This window comes from Protopterus annectens, chromosome 8.part0 (genome assembly GCF_019279795.1).
Source record: "Protopterus annectens isolate FY-2018-M chromosome 8.part0, PAN1.0, whole genome shotgun sequence".
NCBI lineage: Eukaryota > Metazoa > Chordata > Ceratodontiformes > Protopteridae > Protopterus > Protopterus annectens.
The window spans coordinates 1,621,524,993-1,621,548,738 of record NC_056741.1 but is presented as its reverse complement, the minus strand read 5'-3'; the positions used below and the strand labels follow the sequence as shown (position 1 = coordinate 1,621,548,738).

General features: G+C 41.9%; 1 long non-coding RNA gene across 1 annotated transcript in view; it reads left to right on the top strand.

Annotated features, from left to right (window-relative positions):
- The window catches only part of LOC122809559, a 108,301-nt gene extending 85,303 nt beyond the window's left edge, over positions 1-22,998 (top strand). Inside the window, exon 2 of the long non-coding RNA XR_006365924.1 lies at positions 19,967-22,998. This is a non-coding gene — a long non-coding RNA (uncharacterized LOC122809559). The remainder of the gene's footprint in view (positions 1-19,966) is intronic.
- The last annotated feature ends 748 nt before the right edge of the window (positions 22,999-23,746 follow it).

Below are 23,746 nucleotides of genomic sequence, written 5' to 3'. Positions count from 1 at the left end.
AACACACGCTCTATGATTATTCTCGTTTGTGCGTGTGCCTCATTATGGCATTCTTGCATGTGTGTGTGTGCATTTCTGATGGGTGTCATCAACCACGGCTCCAGTGCGTAGCCAGCATCCCCCACAAGGTGACCTTGTGTGATGTCCCCCCTGGCGAATACCTGATACAGCTGTGAGGCATGCCAGATATGGGAGTCGTGGTAGCTTCCAGGGCTGCCAGCACACACATCCATAATAATGCCCTGCGCATTGCACACGACCTGGCAATTGATGGAGGGGTATCCCTTGCGGTTTATGTAGCGTCTACCCTGCTCCTCGGGTGGTGACTTAATTTCTATGTGCGTACAGTCTATCGCACCCAGGACCTCCGGGTATTGTGCCACACGGTGGAAGCGGCGCATATTGCTAGCCAACTCCTCCTGAGATGTGGGGAAATTTATGCGCTCATGGGCATGTGGTAACATGGCATCCAGGAACTGGTGTAGTACCCTGGATGCTGATGCCTGTGAGATGCCCATTATGTCCCCGGTGGGCCTTTGAAAGGTACCTGTAGCCAGTATTCGCAAGCTCACACATACCTTTGTGTCCACTGGGATGGGCTCCCCTCTGTTGTCTCTTGTTCTCAGGCACGGCCGGCACAGCTTCAATATTTGCTGTAACGTGTCCCTGTCCACCCTGTAGCGCTCTACTATCTCCAGGTCTCGCAGCCCCTGGTAGGTCACCCTTGGTCTGAACAGTCTCCTTCTCCTGTGAGGCCTACGGTAGCTGTCGGCACCACCCTCCGCAACTCCGTCTGTCTCTGCCACATACCTATGCATCACGGCCACGGCGGCACCCAGCATATACATGTTAAAAGTTCCCCGTCTGTTTACACCCTACGGTGCGGCGTTTGGGAAATCGCGCTGTGTGTTGTGTGCATTCACATTTAATACTGTTGTGCTGTATACCCGGTGATGTCATTGGGTGTGTCTGTGCGGCCGTATCCATGGATTATTTCCGTGGTTTTACGGTTGCAACTGCAACGGTACTGCCTGTAGTGTTACATTACAGTTGCCTGCATTGCCTTCGCCTTGCATCTTACATTACTGCATCCTGCAGGCACATGGCATATGATGCATTTTATCTGCAGCCGCAGTTATGCTACCTCTGTACTTGGCTGTGCTATTTCGTTTCTTTGCTCTTTGCATTTCTACTACATCCCCTACTATCTTTGCACTCATATGCCTCCCCTTTCCCGTTATGCAGGAGTCTGCATGCAGAGTTATCAGCTGCCAGCGTTTGCCCTTCCTGCATTGATTGGTGTTAATTGCTCATTACGGATCCATTTACACTGCTTCTGCATTTCCTCGTATTCTCCGCATTACCTTCCTATATCCGTGGTTGTTGACGGTGAGGCCGTCACATGACTGGTTTAGGGAACGTAGTCATACTCGTGCACATGCATTTGTACGCGCATTATGTACTCTCAGCGCATCTATTTCCTAACACGCCAGTCCTGATGCTGTGATGTGCATTGTACAGCCCAGATTTGCTGACCTCCAATATCCTTCCTCCTACAGTGGCACACCCTCTGTGGTTGACATGTATCTCGTGTAGGCCACTCCTCGGTGTAGTACCCCGTCACCGCTTGCACCATCCTTACGGCGGTGGCGCTTTTGCGCTTCACTATTATCTGCCTCATTTGCATGGAATTGACTACTAATACATGGTTACGGCGGACACCGCCACCACTCCTTGACAACCATTGCGCTGGGGTTGCAGCTTTACATACATACTATGGTGTGTGGTGGCTGTGCAGCTGATTTGTGTTCTACTGCTCTTTTAGGACATTGTCATATTATTTCATTGCTTTGCAACTTCTGTGCACATATCCCGGGGGTCTGCTGTTCTTTCTACGTACGTGTCATTTATGTCATTTTCTACATTTTGTGCATATTTTCTTTGGACATTCTCGGTGCCTTTCCACATTGGCATATTGCACCTATATGATACCTGACTTTGACAGCCTTCCGTTACTCCTCCGGTATGTTTGGGTAAATGTAAACCGTTTTTTTTGGTTTACATTGCCATGCCCTTACGCTACGCCTGCGCCACTTCGTGGATCGCTATTTGCCCTCATTTGCATGGTGCAATACCGCACACAGTGTGCTTTGCATACCTACGCCGGGGGGCGGAGACGGTCCGGCGCACGCCGGTAGTGCACGTGGGATTCATTCATACCTGAATCGCTAAGCAGCCATATTTGGCGTTGTAACGCCGACGCTATGCTGGCGCCTGGCGCAAGGTTCATGAATCCCAGGGGGTAACTATTGTGTTTGTAGTATTTTGTAAACAATTTACAATATCTCAGCAACCACTCATGTTACACACATACTGTCAGTTGAATTTTGTTCAGCTACCTGAGAGCATTCATATGAGGCTATACAGTTCCGTCTGTGGTACATGGTTGTTGAAATATTTAGAAAAACATGAAATTTACAACAATATAAATAAATAAATATCATATGAACAAAAATAAATATCTCTTTACCTGCACTAGATTGAGGTCAAATATCAATACAGTTGTCTTTGCCACTGTGTAAGTTTTAGGAAGAAATATTTTATTACTTTGTATGTGGCATAGTTTTAGAATTATTAATGTAAGTATGAACAAGCAATATTTGACACCTAGAGGTGTCAGCAGGACGTAACTGCAGAAACAGCTGGAGGTGCCACTTAGCTTTAATGAGTTAATTGCAGGGTAGGAGGGAGCAGGAGGATAACAAATTGAATTCCAGGTTTACAGCATCTCACACACACACAAGGTGCTTCAGATGCTTTATATTTGAGCAGGGTTGCTGCAGATCATTTATTTATTTAAAGTAAAGAAATTCCATGCCTCTTTACAATAAGCAAATATATAAAAGTATAAATAGTGGATTAGCACCCACTAGCTGCACAGAACCTTAAGCAGCCACATACTTCACCTATGTAGAAGGGCTGGCCATGCTTGCAACAACATATAACAAACTGGTAGCAAATAATTGTGCATAAACTTTTCCTGAATATAACAGTAAAAAAAAACAACTGCTAAATGGAGTGACTGTAGAGGAGAAGTAATCGTGAAACACTGCAAGATTTCTGATTTCATTTTTGATTAGTTATTTTCATTGAACCATTTTGTGATTTTTGTACTATTGAATACCTTTAGGTGATCTAACATTGCTTCTTTGTTTCACCATTGTGTTTGTTTTCATTTAAGCTCCATGACTCAACCAACATTTTCTAATCTACTTTCTTGTTATTACTTCTAAATGTATCATTAATTTCTTTGTTATAAAGATGGAACACTTATTTTGAATAGTTTTATAAATTATGTTGTTCATAGGCTTATACTAGGGTAACGACCAGTAAGGTCTTTATGGCCTAGCTGTGAAATCCAACCCAGTTTTGTCCCCTGAGTTCCTTGGATGCCTATATGGTGGGGTATGTTAGTAAAGTGGTGTCAAAGAGCTATATGGAGAGGGTTATGTTAGTTGGGGATTAATTTACTTGCTCTCGACCATTATGTGTCAGATAAATAGGGGTCAGACTGGGGGTATATTTGTGCTTTCCCATCCAATGATCAAGGTTTCTTTTGACTAGGGTCATGGTTGAACTCGGCTTCACATAGATGGGGAGCTTATTCCATAGTGCGGGTATCATTTGAAAGGTATATTGGTCTTTCCATCATGTTCTATTTAAGTCACAGGCAAAGTTCAGGTCCTTGGATCTAGTGTTCCTGGTGCTGTTTTGTTTTGCAGATGTGCAAGAGATTTATCAGAGCTGGATCTGAAGATACCCTATATGCTAGGCACAGATCGCCTATCAGTAACCTGTAGGAGACTGAGTACAAACAAGAGATAGAGCATTAAGGTGATCTGCTTAGGAAAGGGTGTTCATAACTTGAATTCTCCTGATCAAGAACATTTGAGGGTGTTTCATCTGTTGCAAGTGCTTTGTTAATTACTTGCCAAAGTGGGCATTGTACTCAATGATGAGTCTGATTAGGGCTGAGTAAAGTGGTACTATAACTTTGTTGGTTGAAGGTCAGATTACTTTCTACATATGTTTCCAGATCCCTATCAGGTCAACTCTTTGGTGTGTTTTATCAGTGGACTAATTAGCTTGGTGGATGATTTCCTAAAGGTCACTATATATAATGTATTTCTTCACTCTGAGTTTTAATCTGTGGTTTTGGCACCAGTCACTTATTTGTGTTAGACCCTCTCGTAGGATGTTGCTGTCAAGTGGAATCTATGATAGCTCCCAATTTAGTCATCTGCAAACTTGGTGTAGATTGAGACACCTCCACTGCACCTGTCTGTGCTGCTCTTAGTCTAAATATGTGGAAGACACTGTAGTCTTCTACCGTCAGTTTCATTGACAGGTCAGAGGTCTACATTCTCCAGTGTAGGGTGTGGAGTTTCTTGCTTAGGCTCCAAGGATTGAACAGTAACACTTTGAGGTTGCTTTGATTTTTTTTTTTTTTTTTTTATGATGCTAGTTTTGTGTATTTTGACATCGCTTAAAATGTATCTGAAAGCCCAGGGGAGACCATCCTTGGCAAAGCAATGTGGTCTGTTAACCGTGGTGTGTTAACCATGTCTTCCCATGCTAATAGATATTGGATTGCCCTGGTGTGACACCAGAAATTAAGCCAGTTATTAAAATCAGCCATTTTCTGTTCATACTGTGGCATCATCCTTGGTAGAATTCTGCTCAATGCAAGGTACGTACCTGTCTGTTTCACATATTCAGAGAGATTCATAATGCCTGTTTTCATACAAGCCAATGTGAGGTAGATGTCAGGTCATTCACACCCACATGGACTATGACAGAATCATATTGGTACCTGTGGTGCAATCACCTGAGTGTGTGTGTGATATTGTGGATCATTGCTCCAGATAAGCAACGAACCATTATCTTCTCCTTGTCCAGCCTAGTGAGAGGAGTATATGTGTGTTATAAAATACAATCCTCTACTACAAGAGAACTAGGTAAAGTCTTTGCTTGCCTTATGGGCTTTGTTCTTGAGGAATCATTGGGTGTAGGAATATATGTGGTGTCAGGTGATGTTCATCGTGCATACAGCTGCAGTCATAACAGATGGGTTTTCCTGCCGTCAGGTGGGTCCTCGGTTGGCCGAATTCCAAAGTCTAGGTCCGGCGTCGGATGTCGTCACTTCTTCCCTGACGTCAGTGCGACAGGGGTATAAAGGAACCAGCCGACGCCATTTTCTACAGTCTTTCTTGCCGCGTGGTGCCCGAAGCAGAAGCAGTTCGCAAGTGCCGGTCGGCCAGCTCCTGAGAATACGAATATTTTTCTACCGACGTCTTCTTGAAAGTTAAGTACCCCGTTGGGGAAACTTTTCTTGCCTCAGACCGATGTCAGACAAAGTTAATAATTGTATTTCATGTGGGAAGCAAATACCCCATAAGGATTTTCATTCCCTCTGCATTCCTTGCTTAGGCCCAGACCATGACATCTCGGCCTGTCGTTTTTGTGCTACATTCAACAGACGCACTATTAAGCGTCGGGTGGAGTTCGCCCAACACTATTTTGGCAAAAAGTTTAATTACATTATGTCGTCGGATGCTCCGACTCCAGTTTTGACTAAAAGACGCAAAGATAAGGACCGACATACGAGGTCCGCAACTTCTACCGACACCACGCTAAAGCCGACTACAGGTGCTCCGGTTCTCAGCGAGGCGCCTATGCAGCCCCTGACTACCGATGACACTTCATTGGCAGTGACTTCTGTGCCCGAGGTCGCAGGCTCTTCGGCCCACACCCCGACTACAGATACCGAAGCCACTCTTGGCGGGGAAACTCAGAGATTAGATAGGCCTGCCACCTCTCAAGGTGTCTTCAGGCCTTCTTCTTCTTTTTCCATCAAGGCTTTCACTAAGTCTAAAGCATCCATGCATACTAAAAGACAAGCTCCACAGGGTCCCTCTCAAGGCCCCATGCCTAAAAAACAGATGCTCAAAATGGCTGAAGATTTGATTACTCATATCAGGGGTTCTCAACCCCCCCCGGACAAAAGGCCCAGAGTGGAGGAAGAATCCCCTTCCTCGGACCAGGCCTCCATTATTTCAGAACATTCTGAAGACCAAGAACATTCATACTCCACTTTTGAAGATTCTGATGCAGAGGAGTCCATTCCCTCTGTCTCCCCCCCTGAGGATTACTCTTTTGGGGAAACCTTACATACCTTGAGGGAACACTTAAACTGGGAAGGCCAAGAGTACTCAGACTCCAAGAAAAGGCTTAGGGATTTCCTCTTGCTCCTTCAGCACAGGCCTCTGGCTGTACCTCCTGTCGTAGACATACTAGATGATGTGTATTCGGAGGCCTGCCTCAACCCAGACCCTTTACCTCCAGCTCCAGTCAAGCCTGACAGGTATTACCGGGTTCCTGATTCACACCAATTCCTATACAAAAGCCATGCGGCTGACCCAGAAACTATTTCACAGGGTCCCAAGGGAATTAAGGCCTCCACTGCTAAAAATCCATTACCTTCAGAAAGAGATTCCAGAGCTTTAGAAAGGTGGAGGAAAAAGGTATACACCTCGGCCACCTTAACCATGAGGGCATTAAACTGTCAGTTCCATATGATAAAGTACCAACAGTTTCTGTTATCACAGTTGAAAAGCAAAATGTCACAACCTGAACAACCAGACTTGAAGGAGTTGCAGGATTTGTTACATAGTGCAGAACAAGTGGGTAAACATACCTTGCAATGTGGTTTTGATGCTTTAGAGGCCTCATGTAGAGCTGCTGTTACAGGATCAGTAATACGTAGACATGCTTGGCTCAAAGAGCAAACCATACCAGATCATGTCAAAGCTAAATTACTAGATGCACCTCTTCAAAAAGATGTATTGTTTGGTGTTAAAGCTGAGGAGGTATTAAAGAAAATGGAGGAAAAGGCAAAATCAATGCAAACAGTGAAAGATTTCCTACAGGTACAACCTCCACGTTTCAGTAGAAATTGGCCTTCAAAAAATTGGTCCTTTCCAGCAACGGACAGACCCCAAAGAGGTAGATACAGGCGCCCGAGGGGTAGAGGACAATCTCAAGGATCGTTTAGAGGCAGACAATGGCAAGCACCTACACAAAGAGGTGGTGAGGATAGTTCACAGCCTTTCAGAAAGCAGAACCAATGACTTTCCCCTTTGCATGCCAAGCAAGGCTCAAATGGCAACACCTTTAGGCGGAAAACTGCCATTATTTTCAAAAAATTGGCATATTGTTACAAAAGACAAATGCTTCCTGGACATCATAGACAGAGGCTACAGATTCCACTTTCACACCCTTCCAAAAAAGAGAGGCATGCCAAACCTGCCACACAATCAAAGGGCAGAGGCACAAAAACAAATTTCAGATCTCATGGGCATGAAAGCTATTCAAGAGGTACCTGCACAAGAACAGAGTCAAGGTTTTTATTCCAGACTATTCCTGGTACCAAGGAAGGGCAAAGATTGGAGACCTATTTTGGACCTATCCATCCTAAACACATTTTTACTCATACCAAAATTCAAGATGCTCACATTACAGCAGCTTCTTCCCATGCTGGGCAAGGAGTCTTGGCTGGTAACATTGGACCTCAAGGAGGCATACCTGCATGTCCCAATCAGACAAGATTGCAGAAGATACCTCAGATTTCTTGCAGGTTCAACCCATTATCAATTCTCTGCATTGCCCTTTGGCTTATCTACTGCTCCCAGAGTGTTCACGAAATGCCTGGCATCAGTAATTGCCTACTGCAGACTTCAAGGGATACAAATATACCCATATTTGGACGACTGCCTGATCCAAGCGGACAGCAAGCACATACTTCTGAAACATCTGGCGTTTGTAATAATGTTGTTGAACTCTCTGGGATTCACAGTCAACAAAAAGAAATCAAGGCTAATACCCTCTCAAACAATAATTTTCCTGGGTGCCAGCTTGAATACAAATACCTCACACCAGAGAAACAAGGGCAACTAACTCAATACTTCAGAAAACTGGCAACTTTCACCAGGCTGACTGCAAGGAAAATCCTGCAGGCTCTGGGATTCATGGCATCTTGCATCCTGCTAATCCCATGTGCAAAGCTGCACATGAGGAAACTTCAATGGTACCTAAAAAACCTATGGTCTCAACACAGTCACTGTTTGGAAACAATGATACCACTGATTCCATGTCTTCAAAAGGAATTTCTGTGGTGGGCTCAAGCATGCCAAAGAAACACAGGTCTCCCATTCTGCAAGCCTCAAGCAAATCAAGTCATCACAACAGACGCCTCAGACTACGCCTGGGGGGCGCACATGATAGATTGGTGCATTCAGAGCAAATGGTCCCAAAAAGAAAAGCACCTACACATCAATCAAAAGGAAATGCTTGCAGTAATAAATGCTATTACGGCTTTCAAAGACCTACTGCATCCAGGCCAGCTATTGATAAGGACAGACAACACCACAGTAATGTGGTACATAAACAGACAGGGAGGAACCCACTCATACCCCCTATGCAGGCTAACCATGTCTCTTTGGAACATGGCTCTGGAACTACAAATCGAACTTCAAGCACAGTACCTGCCAGGCAAGGAAAACACGCTGGCAGACAACCTAAGCAGAAATATGACAGATCCACACAAATGGAAGTTGCATCCTCAAGTTTTTACAAAAATAATTCAAGCATGGGGAAGGCCAGACATAGATCTCTTTGCCTCCCACAGAAATCACCAATTGACAAAATTCTGCTCAAGGACCGTTCATCCACAGGCCTGGAAAGTGGACGCACTCTCTTTCAGTTGGACAACAATGACAGTTTATGCCTTTCCACCTCTTCCCCTGCTGCCCAAAGTTCTATTAAAAACCAGAGCAGACAGACCAAACTGTTGCTCCAGACTGGCCAAGACAACACTGGTACCCACTCCTGAGGAGCCTGACGCATTCCCCACCATGGATCCTGCCGCTAATGCCTCTTCTACTGACTCAGCACAACTTCAAAACTCTTCACAGTCAGCTGAAAACACTCAATCTAGCCGCATGGAAGATTTCTTAAATTCACAACAGACCCTACTCTCCAAGGAGGTGCAGGATGTCATTTTGGAGGCCAGAAGGCCTTCAACTAGAAAAGCCTACTTTGCAAAATGGAAACGGTTTTGCGCTTGGAATCAGAAAAAGGGTCAGAATCCTGCAATACTGAACTTACCTCAAATATTACAGTACCTAGCTGAGATGCTAAGCAGTGGACTTTCATTCTCCTCCATCAAAATCCATGCCTCATCCATTTCTGCAGAATACAACACTGACCCTCCTTTATTCTCTCACCCCCTCTTAAGACAGTTCCTCAGAGGGGCTAAGAATATAAATCCCCCCCCAGGAAACAACCAGTGCCTGCTTGGGATCTCAATTTCATTCTAGAAAAACTGACCTTACCTCCTTTTGAGCCGGCTGCTTCAACTGAACTACAATATTTGTCCTGGAAAACAGCCTTCCTTCTGGCTATCACCTCAGCTCGCAGGGTTTCGGAACTACAAGCCCTCATGGCTGTGCAGCCTTTCATCATCTTCCATCAGGACAGAGTTTCCTTACGAACCAATCCTTCCTTTATGCCAAAGGTAGTATCCAAGGTAGCCTTGAATCAGGCTATCCACTTGCCTACCTTTTACCCTAATCCTCAAAACAAAGGGGAAAGACTACTACATTCCTTGGACATTCACAGACAGCTACGTTATTATTTGGACAGAACAAAGCCTTTCAGAAAATCAGAGCAACTCTTTGTGTCCTATGCTACATGAGATCAAGGGAAGCCTATTTCCAAACAGACAATCTCAAAATGGATAGCCCCCTGCATACGTTTTTGTTATTCTTTTCATGGTAAAACTGTTCCTGCAGGGATCAGACCTCACTCCACAAGGGCCACAGCTACCTCTGCAGCTTTCCTCAGGGGGGTTCCTACCAAAGATATTTTGGAAGCAGCCACTTGGAGTTCTGAACATACTTTCTCCAAGCACTATCACCTACCATTATACTCCAAATCTAGAGCAGGCTTTGCCACTGCAGTCTTGCAGGGCATCCTGGCTCCTCCTAGTTCCACCTAGTGCCTACCACCCCTTCTTTAGCTTTGGTATTCTACCCATCTGTTATGACTGCAGCTGTATGCACGATGAACATAGTACAGTTTTGTACCTACCATAAATGTAGATGTTCAAGTGCTAATACAGCTGCAGTCCAGGTTTCCCTCCCTCCTTCCCCTCTTGGGACAGACCTTATGACTAACACCTCCTCATACAACCTGATTGGGGTATTCTTACATGGTGTATTTGCTTGCAACTACTGTTTTTTAGATTATACTGCATTGCATTTTTACATAAATTTATGTATTGCCTTCCTTCTGGGGGCACCTGACATCTGGGGCAAGAACAACTGAAGAAAATGGCGACGGCTGGTTCCTTTATACCCCTGTCGCACTGACGTCAGGGAAGAAGCGACGACATCCGACGCCGAACCTAGACTTTGGAATTTGGCCGACCGAGGACCCGCCTGACGGCAGGAAAACCCATCTGTTATGACTGCAGCTGTATTAGCACTCGAACATCTACATTTATGGTAGGTACAAAACTGTACTTTTCTTGAAGTGCGTGCTTTATCAGTTGTTGAGGACAAGTGTTGCCGTTTGATGGCTTAGTAGGTCTTTGAGGTATGGAGAGGTTTCTTTTAAGTGCATTATCATAAGAAAGTCTATGTATCTGGTCAGCAGTATCTGTGAAGGATTAGTGTGTGTGTTCATGACAACCTTGTCTGTAAGTGAGATTTTTTTTCCTCCAAGGAAGTTATGCATGTACATCTCTTGCATACTCTGTTAGTTTCTTAAAATAATTAAAAGGTTGTCTGAATACATGAGGCTATTGCTGTATTGTCTCAAAATGTCCATATCTACCAAGCTGGTGAAAGAGAAATTAGGAAATTGCAAATCCACATTGTCAGGACCTGTATTAGGCTTGGGTTATTATGGTTTAAGAGCTTGGTTTTCCAGGGGTCACCTGAGTAGATCTAGGGTTAAGTCTAGATGAAAGTACTATGGTCTGATATTAGTACTGTTTGATGCACTAACTAGCTGCCCTAAGCTTGGCTCCATCAAAATCTTTCTGTGTTACAGGCTAAAGTCTTACATACTAGCTTTATAGGTTTGCTACTATACAGGGTACTGCTAACCACCACCGAGTGGTGAACAGCTCTGCGAAAATGGGCCTAATTTATAGCAGACAGAAAAAGCTAACTCCTGTGCCCTCTGGCCAATAAAGAACTAAACATTGAGTCTCCTGGAATGCTTCCCAGGTCAGAGAGACCTTGTAAATACCTTCTGCAACAAGATAGATGATTCTGGAACTTCTTAATGTAAAGGTAGTTGTCAAGTGCAGATTAACTCCAAACAGCTAAGTCTGTAGCAAGCCCTCTGGCTGATGAAATAATCTCACTTTAAGCCTCCCTGTGTATTTCCAACTAGGACTGACCAGGCTACTTTACTACTGCCACTAGAAGAGCACTCCCAGTCTTTTTAAAGTAAATATACACTTTAGTTAGTCACAAGTGAAAAAATATTAGAAACAAGTCTAACAACTAGCTACAGTAAGTAATTCTCACCTAAGCCTGTGTGTATCCCAAGTCAGACAGAGCAGACTATCTTTTTTCTGCCACTAGAATTGAACTCCCAGTCTTCTTAATGTAAAAACACAACTTAGTTAGCCACAAGTGAAAAGGTAACAGAAATAAATCTAATAACTAACTACAAGTAATTTAAAGCTAATCAAGGGCAGACAAAACAGCATTTAAGAACAAACATGCTTTCAGGCAGTTTCAGTGTACGCTAATAGTCTAAGGAAGGGCCTTCACGGTTTCATTTGTCAGTGCCCAGTAAGACAAGCAGAGGAGATAAGGCTGGAACTAGCTTCTCGGGCCACTTATACAGTAGGGGCAGGCAGCTCAAAAGCCTCCAAGTATAAAAGCACAAAAGGCATAGGGTGGGTGGGTGGAGTCCAAATTCAAAAGAGAGCTAGTAAAAATGCAATAAAGCAAGGGTCCAGTCAGAACATTTAGGCCATATAACAGATGATTAATGCTAACCTTGCATCATACAATTAAGACTATAAGGAAGAAGAGAAAGTGAGAGACAATCTGTGTGTTTGCACACTGCCTACCTTGATCTGGCTAAGCCATTTGATATAGTACACCACTTGGGCACCACTGATTAAACTTAAGAGGTTAGGGTTTATACCTAACCTCCTGTTAAACTCAAAAGGTTAGGTATAAACCCTTATGTCACCAGTGGATAGCCAGCTGTCTCACAGACAGGACCCAGGAATTTAGAATTTGGGATTCCACCTTTGCAAAGAGGCCAGTCACAAGTGGAGTCCATATGAGTCGACACAGTAGTCAAGGATTTGGGGCCACACTTAAAAAGTAATCTAGCCTTTGACCATCATGCGTCTATAGAAGGGAGGAAATCATTCTGTGCTGAGCAACTTATAAACAAAGGTATGGTATCTAGGTCCAAGGAGGTCATCATTCCACTATATTCATCATTCATTCGACCTATCATTGAGTACAATGCCCCATTTGGTAAGTACCTAACCAGGCACATCCAGCAAGTGGAATGTCCACAAAGGTCCCTTACAAAAAAAAAAAAAAAAGAAAAAAAGAAATACAGTGCATAAGTAACCTGCCTCTGTAGACCACCTCAAAGCCCTATCCCTGTATTCTGCCTCCTACAGGCTGTTGAAGGGAGATCTCTGCCTGGTGTAAAGGCATTGTTGGACCCTACTCTGTTGGATCTTCTGCATACCAGTTCTAAAGATGTTGCCTTTGATATAATTAGGACCTGCTGGATCGACAGGTATGTATCCCACAGACTACCCCATCTCTGGAACAGGCTGCCCATCCACGTAAAGCAGATTTCCTTCCTAATACAACTCAAGTGTAACTTGGACAATAGGATGGGGAACATAAAATTCATCCCTGGTCTGGCACCTATTCTCTAACGGACACAGGCAGCCTGTAATTGGTTCATTTCTCAGTCCCCTGCTTGTAAATGTTTTTATTTCCCAAGCCCATTCTTACAGTTATCAAGGGGACCATAACTTGCCATAGATTTGGTATGCATGGCTAGGCTTAAAAAGGCTATCGTGGTTGTTAGCCTAGTACACACCTTTGAACCTATGAAGTATACTTCCCTGGATGCAAAATGTAGTACAAATGCTTTGTTTTCAAGCTTCCAGTCTTCTAGCAGTCCCAAGACTGTGTCTTCTTTACTTTAATAAAATATTTTATTTATAATAATTAGTAATGTTAAATATTTTAATAAAACTTGTGTTATTTTTGAGAATCACAAAAGATGGAGCTGTAACAACAACAAAATGAAAAGAGCCAAACAATATTATCTAATTTGTCTGGATTTTGTGTGTGTCATGGGTTGGTTAACATCTTTGTAAAAATAAATAAAACAGAAAATAGGAGTATGATTTAAAGTGACATACAGGATATAATACACACATCAACAGCAAAAAAGAAAAAAAAAATGTATGAAGTTCATAATGCCCCCCCCTGCCTTCTTCTGTTTTGTATATTGTGATTTATTTTCTTTACACTGTGTTTTACTTGTATTCTGCTTTTAATTGCATATTTAAACTAGGAAAGAGACCACAGCTGTATATTTTGTGAGTCACACAGAAATTAAGGTTTTCCTATCCACCCACCCTACTGCTGTTGTTTTTTTAACAGCAATTGTCTTTCTAGTTGCCTGCCCCTTATTTTAGTTTGACCACATATCTCCATCTCACACCTTCTTCATAGTTTGTGAAATCACTCCCCCCTCACTCATTTCACTTTACTGGCCATTCTACTGTATTCCATAGAGCCAGACTATGAAGTGCTCACCCCCTTTCAATTTATATTGCTTTTGCAATTAGTGGCTCCCCAATTAGATAGCTAAAGCTTAAGTTACCTCTCTCTTTCATATCTAACTGCTTAATGCACAGTTCAGTTCTTAAGATATTAAACCATTTTTTCATCTTATCTTTAAAATGTGCAACATCTACTCCAAGACCACCAATTACTGGAGACCCCACATTCTACTTGGGATTAGTGCTTCTGTTTTACTCCTGGTGTGAGAAAGAGTACAGGGGCATTATTTCCTGGAGACTGCTGAACACTGGAATGCCTAATAACTGCTTTATATGTGCCAGCTTGGAACCTGTGCTTATAATTTGCTCCTGGTGAAGGAGCAGAATGTATCAATTCTTGACTGTTCCTGATTGGGCAGTGAATAGTTTGACCTTCCTGATTGGTCTGGTTGCTATTCAAGGTTGCTATTCAAGGCATCTACCTGGAAAAGGCTACAACAAGCCTACAGACCCTTGCATCATCTGGAACGGTAGTTTGACCTTCTTGATTGGTCTGGTTGCTATTCAAGGCATCTACCTGGAAAAGGCTACAACAAGCCTACAGACCCTTGCATCATCTGGAACAAGACACTAAAGAGCCTGTGACTGGCTTCTCATCTTGGTATTTGTGATACTGTTTTGCTTCTGGTAAGAGAAGAAACAAAGGAGCATTGTATCCCAGGAGCATGAAGCTGTGTTGAGACCAGCACTAGTAGTAGACAGGCAGTAGCCATTCAGATGAATCCCCTTTTTTCATCATTCTTGACAAGCTAATTCTTTCTTTTCAGTAAATAATGCTTGATTTCCTGGAGTCTAACCTAACTTCAGAATATCTGCCTAAATACTTCATCCATAAATCATCAGGGTCTACTTATTAGTGTCCCCTCAAATGTTTGGCAGAGTTCTGTATAGAAGCAGACACTTTGAGTTGACATTTTCCCTGTAAAAGCACCATTGAAATTTTCAGCAGTACCTAGTTGCACACCACAACTAGGTTGCAGGGACACGTATTTCCCCCAGAGTTGAAAAATGGATATTCCTGACATTACTTTATATTCTCACTCCAACTGTCTAATCAATAAATAAAAAATGGTTTGTTGCCATGGATATGAACTTTCCCACTATCTCTGTTACCCAGTTTGGTGGATGTGCACATCCTGAGGCATGGTAGAAATTGCCTCGTGTTTACTGACAACCAGTTAATTCTCAAGCACGCTGATATGGTATGTGAGAGATGTATTTACACAGTGTCACTGGAGACAAAGCTGTCACATAAAAGCACTCTTGATGTCAATAAGGTTGAACCAAGAAAAATTCCACAACTGAATCCGAAACGAAAACCACGACTCAGCCAATAAGTGTATAATGAGCTTCTGCTGTTTCAGCTTGAAGTAAGCCCCCCCTCACTCGCCACTACTGCTGAGTTCGTTTTAACCGCTGAATAGAAAAGAAGCAACTGCTTTTTCAAGTGGAGTTATACACTTATTGGCCAAGTCGTGGTTTTCGTTTTGATGTCAATAAGGTTGTCAGTAGTACACACATTGCACCCGTCACACACAGTTCAAAGCAGGCAAGTAAACCCACATATGCTGAGGCACTTAAATGTAACCTTTCTAAACTCCAAAGTCCTCTTAGATGAAGTACACATACCAAATACCCTCAGCAGCCCCAAATTCACTCTTTCAAAACAACACCCCATTAGCAGATACAGCCATATCTCATGGAGCCTGTACTTCTAAACCCATACGGCACACCACCACACAATCCATCATTCTGGTCATTGGAGACTCCATTGTATGATACACTGATGTCCCTCTCACCAGGCTGAGTAAGGAGAAAGTCGTGGTCGGTTACGTATCAGACACCAGGATCCACCACATTACACATGCACTAAGGTCTTTGCACCACAGGTACCAGTATGATATAGTCACAGTCTTTGTATAAATGACCTGAGACCTACCTCCCTAGAATATTTGAAGAGAGACATCATGGTGCCCATGGAATATATGTTCCAGGCTGGTATTAGCTTAGCATTGAGCAGCATTTTACCTTCTCCAAGGATAATGCCACAATATGAACAAAAGATGACTGACTAATAATTGTCTTAGTTTCTGGAGTCATTTTAAGGGGGTACAATATTTGTTAGCATTGAAAGAAATGGTCAACAGACCATGCTGCTTTGCCAGCGGTTTTCTGTACCTCTCCCCTCCAGGTTTTTGAATATTAGCTAAAACATTGTCCTTCACTATAGTGCCTTTTTAGGTAATACCTAACTGAAAGTACCTCTGACATTTCAAATCAAAACCAAGAAAATGTAAAGGTGTTACTGCTCAATGCTAGGAGTCTAAAGAAAAAACTGCACTCCCTAGAAACTCTCTTCACCCTAGAGAATGCTGACATTTGTGCGGTCACTGAGACATGGTTTAAAGCAGTGGAGAGCATACCAGCAGTGCAAGGTTATAATGCCCTCCACACATTTAGATTAGCTACTACACAGGCAGGGGCTAAAGGTGTAGGTGTATTGATTTACATCAAAAATAAATATTCTTAAAGGCTGGTCAAACAAGATGATGTACTTGAGTGTCTCCACGTTCAAATCACCATAGGCAAAATCCAATACCATTTCTTTACAAGCCGTAGATTCCCCTCTATGACCCAGGAAACCCATGTGATGTATTTAAACTTATTGGAAACACTCACATCCAACCCAATACCAAATTCATGGGTGACTCTAATTACCCCACTATTAACCGAGAATCATATATGATACCAAACATACAGGCAAAGAAATTCTGAGACTTTGTAAACACAGACTACCTGGACCAGATTGTCAATACACTAACCAGGGGTGCAACCATACTGAATCTCATCCTCAATAATATGAGGTACTGCTGCGCACCCCCTAGTGTAATGTCTTCTCTGGTATGGTCAGACTACTAAATGGTCCCCTTTGAAGTAAAAATAAAACTTGGAACCCAGCTAATCCTGGAGTATTCAGGAACTATTCTAAGGCTAACTTCCTACTTTTAAGTGATAACCTGGCAAAATTTCAAGCCCCCATAAACCCCAAGAACACTGCTGCTTACGTGGAACTGTTTGCAGAGACCCTATAAAAGCATGTTAATTGCTGCTAAGAGGCAGCAGTACCCACCAGGAGAAGTACAAAACTAACTCGAAAAACAACCCAACCTGGTGGAATTGCATAACTAAGCTGTATAACAGAAGGAAGAAAATTCTGACAAAAATTAGGAAGTGTAGCACCCTGCAGGGTAAAAGCACTCTAAACAAACTAAACAACTCAGAAGACAAATAAAGCCTACCAAAGCAAAATTTGATGTAAATTTGGCCTCTCATGCCAAGGACAGGTACAACACATTGTTTAGCTATGTCCACAACCTCAAAGGAAATCCACAGTTGTGTGCAGAGCTCACTGTTAATGGAGCCAGCTATACTAAGCCAGAAGATATAGCAAACCTGCTAGCTGACAAATTCAGCTCCAACTTTACCTCTCTGTCCTCCTCAACCTTCCCTCAGAAAATACCATCAATTTTAACTCCCTCTGCTATCACTAGGGAACAGGTCCTTAATTCTCTCTCTCTCTCTAAGGCCAAGAATACTTCATCAATGGGACTAGACAATATCTCAGTATGCCTTCTAAATAGCATGAAGCGTAACCATTCATTCCCTTTGGAATTGTTGTTTAACTGTAGCATCCAAGCAGACTTTATGCCTTATGAATGGAGAACAGCAACAGTTATCCCTTTGCACAAAGATGGGCCATTTACAGACCCTGGAAACTACAGACCCATAAGTTTCACTAATCTCATATGCAAAGCATGGAAAAATTATCATGGGGATGATCAATAATAACATAGGGAACCTTCAGACAATGGACCCAACTCAATTTGGTTTCGTCAAGGGCAGGTCATGCCCAATAAAACTGGTGAACGTCTTTGAAAAGGTCACCAAAGCAATGGATGAGGGAGAAATGGTTCACAAGGCCTGTCTTGACCTGGCCGAGGTATTTGACACAATCCCCCATTTGGGCTTTGTTGACAAACTCAAGAGGTCAGTTGCAACCCCTTATGTCACCCGGTGAATAGCCAGCTGGCTCAAAGACAGGACCCAGGAAGTTAGAATTGGGGAGTCCACCTCTACAAAGAGGCAAGTCACAAGCGGAGTCCCTCAAGGATTGGTCCTGGGACTACTCCTTTGTGGCATTTACTTTTCTGAAATCAAGGCCAATGTCAGTGGTTTCTGTTTGACTAAATTTGCAGATGATAGCAAATTAGGAGCTGTTGTTGAATCCCCCACATTATGCAAGAATGGGATTAAGACTTGTTCAACAAAAGTACTCTGTGGAGTGAGATTTACTTTACATTGCTCTAACCCAGTGATGGTGAACCTATGATATGCATGTCAAAGGTGACACACCACAATGTTTTGGGTGATACACCAGTGTTCACCAACACTCGAGTTACCAAAAAAATTGAATGCACAAAAATACATGACATATGTGACCCTAGAGTTATCTATTAAAACTCAGCAACAAAAATTTCATTAATTGATGTTAATCAAATCAAATGCAATGTGTTCCATATTTTTTTCAGTTCATTTCAAAATTACTGTTAAAAGTAGGGTAATTTTTTGGTGCACTGTTTAAAGCCCAATTATCAGTGCACATATCGTTTTCTTTATTGTAAGTCACTGATTTTTGTTTTACTTTTATAATACATAGCAGCACACATGATTGGATTTTTCTTTACATATTAATTTATTTAAAAAAATATTCTTTCTCATTTGTTTGGGGGGGTGGGGGTGACACCCCAGCAGAGTCAAAATAGGTATTTTCTGAATTTTTGACACACCGAGCCGAAAAGGTTCACCATCACTGCTCTAGCTTATGTTAACATGGCAAGTGACTTACAAAGTGACAACATTAACACAGTAGTTTCAATTTGCTTACTTTTGTGGACCATGTGATTGTAGTGAAATCATTACTGGAAGTCAACAATATTGCACTGTTAAGGCAAGACATTGTGTTACTGACGTATAACACTACTCTCCTATACAGTTTTAGGTTCATAGGTGTTTACTAGTCCAACAACCGCAAGGGCCTTTTAAAGCCTAGCCATGCATCCCAAATCTCTGACAAGTGTTTGTATCCTTGATAAGTGTAAGCTGGGGCTTGGCAGATGAAACATTTAAAGGCTGCCTGTGTCCATTAGAGACATAGGTGCCAAACCAGGGATGAATTTCCTCTTCCCCATCCAGTTGTCCAAGTTACACTTGAATTGGGTTAGGGAAGAATTCTGATTTAAATGGACTGGGAGCGTGTTCCACAGAAGGGGTAGTTTTTGGCATACATACATTTTTCTCCAGCAGGTCCTGTTTATATCACAGGTAAAGTTTAAGTCTTTAGAATGGGTACTTCTGGTGCTGTTTGTTTTGTGCATATGCAGGAAGTCCTTCAAAATGGGGTCTGGCAATGCCTTGCATGCCAAGCATAGACCTCCCCTCAACAGTTTGTAGGAGACAGAATACAGGAAGAGGGTTTTGAGTCGGTCTGCATAGGACATGTTACTTATGCCCTGTATTCTTTTAGTGAGGAACTTATGTGGATGTTGCAATTGTTGGATATGCCTGAATATAAATGTTCAGTCTTGTCTTGTGGTTTTCTTAATAAAGATGTCTCTAGCCAATAAACTATTGTGGCCTATTATTACCACTGAAATATCACTGTAATCAGAGCCTTACTTTGTATGGTAGATCATGTATTTGACTCAAAGGCATACTGTCATAAATTATTGACTTAGAATATGCTGAAGAGATTTTTTTTTGAAAGGTCATTCAGTAACCATGACAAAGGGTCAGATAAATGTAAAATCATTTGATTGCATGTCAAAATCAGAACTGCTATGCTTTTGTAAAGCCAACAGGATGTAAAGTTTGGCAGAAAAATATAATGTCATAGTGGTGCTCATTTAAAGTTACCATGTGATTCTGTTTCAGGTAACCATTTCCTGCCAGTATGAAGTATATTATGTACCATGGTACATCGGTAGACAATGCAAAAAGTATCATCATGAATGGCTTCCGTCAGTCTTCAGATGGAATGCTGGGCCCAGGCATTTACCTCTCTCGAAATGGTTCCAAGGCTGGCTGTTTCCCAACGGACATCTCTGAAGACCAGCGGGTGGTGTTAAAAGTTGAGGCGGATGTTGGTAAAGTTAAAAGGATAACATATCTTGGTGGACTTCAGAAGACTTGGCATGCTCATGGATATGACACTGCCTGGATTCCACAGAACTGTAACCTAACAAAACGAGAAGAAGACTGTGTTTGGGATCCAAAACGAATTAGAGTCATTGACATTGAAAAGGCTCCTCAAAGTCACTTTCATGAGCTAAAGACATTGCTGGATACATACCAGAGATAGAAATCATTTTCTACTTTTATATAATTGCACAAAGCCTAAAAACAAAGGAGAGTTGAATTATTATCTTACACTGGTGATGATCATGTGTAAATGTTTGAAGAGCTGGCCTGAGAATATGATCAGTAATCAATACCTGAAACAGACTTGTGTTACAGTTAAATAGTGGGTCAACTTTAAACCTAGTAAGAAAACTTTGGATGCATGTCACATTAAACTTGTTGCCATAAAATTAGATCCCAAAGACCACCCCCCTAAATAAGCCAGAGCAATCACTTCTGGAAGAGTGTTAATAAAAGGTCTGCAAGGGGGGTCTTCCTCAGAGTGTCTTGATTTATAAGTTGATTGAGTAATTGCTGCATGATTTCTATACCTCCAACACCATTTGAACGTGCAATATGAAATTTAGTTCTTATTTTATGAACATGTGTACTGTACATTCAGCCTATAACCATACTGGCTACAGGATGTTAATGAATCAATTCATTATGAAGCTGGAGTTTTCTGATTACAACTCAAGGATTCCATTGTTCACATATTCTATGGCTATTGGCTTTGGTCAGACATGTTGTTTGGCTGCAGTGAAGAGAATGTTCCTACTAGCCATGCTGTCCCACCTTCGGTTTGATTTCTGGACATAGCAAAAATCCATCTCAGCAGAGTGCTGTGGATGTACTGGCGTGTGACTGTATTGGCAAGAAAGGAAGCATTGGTGAACAGGGAGATGCTGGTGTGAATTTCATTTTTGTGGCTGGGTTATACAAAGCAAGAAGTAAAGTCTGTGTTTAAAGCACTGCCAATATTTCCACAGACAGAGTCTAAGGTTTGTGGTAAAGCACTGCCAATGTTCCTAGAGAGTCTAAAGTCTAGGGACAGAGCACTGCCATTATTCATACAGACAGTCTAATGTCTAGGAGTAAAGTACTGTAAAGTTCCTACAGACACATTTTAAAGTCTTGAGATAAAACACTGCCAGTGTTCCTACTGAAAGGCTGTAAAATCTAGGGGTGAAATACAACAATGTTCTTACAGACAGAGTTTAAAGTCTACAGGTAAAGTGCTGCAATGTTCCTACAGACAATCTAAAGTCTAGGCATAAAGCACTGGCAATTTTGGGATACAACACTGCCAAGTGTTCCTAAGTCTAGAGACAAAACAATGCCGATGTTCCTACAGATGGAGCTTAAAGTCCAAGAATGAAGCACTGACAAGGTTCTTACAGACAGATCTTAGAAACAAAACTACAATAAAGAAGACAAAAACATTTTTTTTTTACAGATGTAGTGATCAGGATAGCAAAACTTAGCCTTAGGCTTGGTTTGCAGATGCTGGGAAGTATTCTTAAAGATAGTTCTCAATTATGTAGGGCTGATACACCTCAAAACCCAAATGTTATGCTCAAACCCACTGGTACGCTGTGGTGTAAGAAGATATGCATCTGTTTTCTTGAAGGAGGCCAGATTTGCATTTGGTATGGAAATGGAGAGCCACAGCATACAAAGTGATTCACAGACCTGCAAATTGCATACATTTTTCAGGATTAGGGCCTGGATTTATGGCCTTGTAAGTGCAGATCAAGAGTAGTTAAAAGTTGCACTGCAGAGCTGGTGTTGTTCTCAGCTTAACATGCCCGACAAGCAGAATTAGCCTGACATTAAAAAAAATCCAGGTGAATGAAAAAACGAAATGAATACATCTGGTGCACACAGTAGCATACTGCTGTGCATTTAACCACAGTCACAGACCCACTCCTGCTACCCTCACAAATGAATGATGCAGCACAACTCCCTTCAGTGGTATGCCACAAGCTATTGAATTCACACATTTCAGTTATTTACATATATTGAAATTGCACCGTTTGCCATCATGATAAATGAGGCCAGTATCTTTAGGAATCGCTCCCTGCCATTACAGTGATTTTGTCATGCTTGTCTATCTGTATGGTATCAAACTGGTTATATCTGTGCTTTCCGTGCCATACCTTTGGACGCACCAGAGCTGAAGGGTTTACTACTTCCTACAAATGTACAGTAGCATAACCGTGTAATACATGTATTGCCTGCACAAACCGAGAACCATATAACTGCGTGTGAAATGCCTCCAGTAATATTTCAACTATCCGTTGCCCTCCTATATGGGTTTTTGTGCAAACCTCAGCCAGTTCTAACAGTATGTTCTGTATTTTTTTTATGTTTGCATGACCTAGCTGCTAACAACTGCCTCTATTTTTAATATTTAGAAGGACTCCCTCTCTACGTTGTTTACAGGAGCAGACACACATACACACATATATATAGATATTTTGGGGTGTTAAAAAGCTGTAATCCGCCAGTATGTCATCAGTGAACTTCCATCTTCATGAATTGAGCTGATAACATGAGCAGATGCAATACACAATAAGCAGAACACACACTTATAGCATGCGAATGTGCATTATTTTTATGAATATGGGCAAGTGTTGCCCTCAGTATAGTGAATAATACTAGTGACTATACTGCAGTATATTTACCTCATTACCAATTTGTGTGTTCTCTTATATCAATGTTTTTTGAAAACTTTCTTTATGTTGAGAGCTTGCCAGTGCAGCAAATAAAATATTATTCTCTTAGCTGACGTTGCATATATTTTTCTTGTCTTGTCTAAAAATTTCTTTGACATTTGCAATTTAAAAACTCCATGTCCTCTGCTTTAGTGAACACATTTAATTTAGCATTTTTTTACAGCTTTCTGTCTATAGTTCACCATAGAAAATTTATTCTGTGTATGTTTTTACTGTAAAAAATTAACTCTGTGTGGCCTAAACAAGTGAACACAACTTTCCCATCAATATGGTGCATTAGAGGCTATAGAGAGTGTTACTTTGTGTACACAGAAAGAAAACTTCTGAATCATCAGACAGCTCACTATTTACCTTTAATGTAAAATATGTTATATGGTAAGCGTAAACTAGACTGTATTACTCATCATAAAAGTAAATGTTTGTAAATTTCTATAAGACAAACTACCTACTCCTAAGTGATACACTGGTAAGATTCAAATCCTCACCAAACCCAAGTAATTCCACTTAATATACAGAAATATGTGCCACCATACTATACCCAAATGAAAACAGCTACATAGATGCAGCTGTACCCCGTAGGAACAGATGCAGGGCAAACCTCAGAAACAAACCCATATGGTGGAACCATAACATCAGTGAGCTTTATAGTAAAAGGAAAAAATTGACCAAAAGTAAGAAGAATAATTCCCAGAACGTTAGAGTCCTTATCACTGAAATAAACAAACAATTCAGGAGCTTAATAAACTTCACCAAAGCCATCTTTCAGGCTAAAATAGCTACCCAAGCCACATGCAAA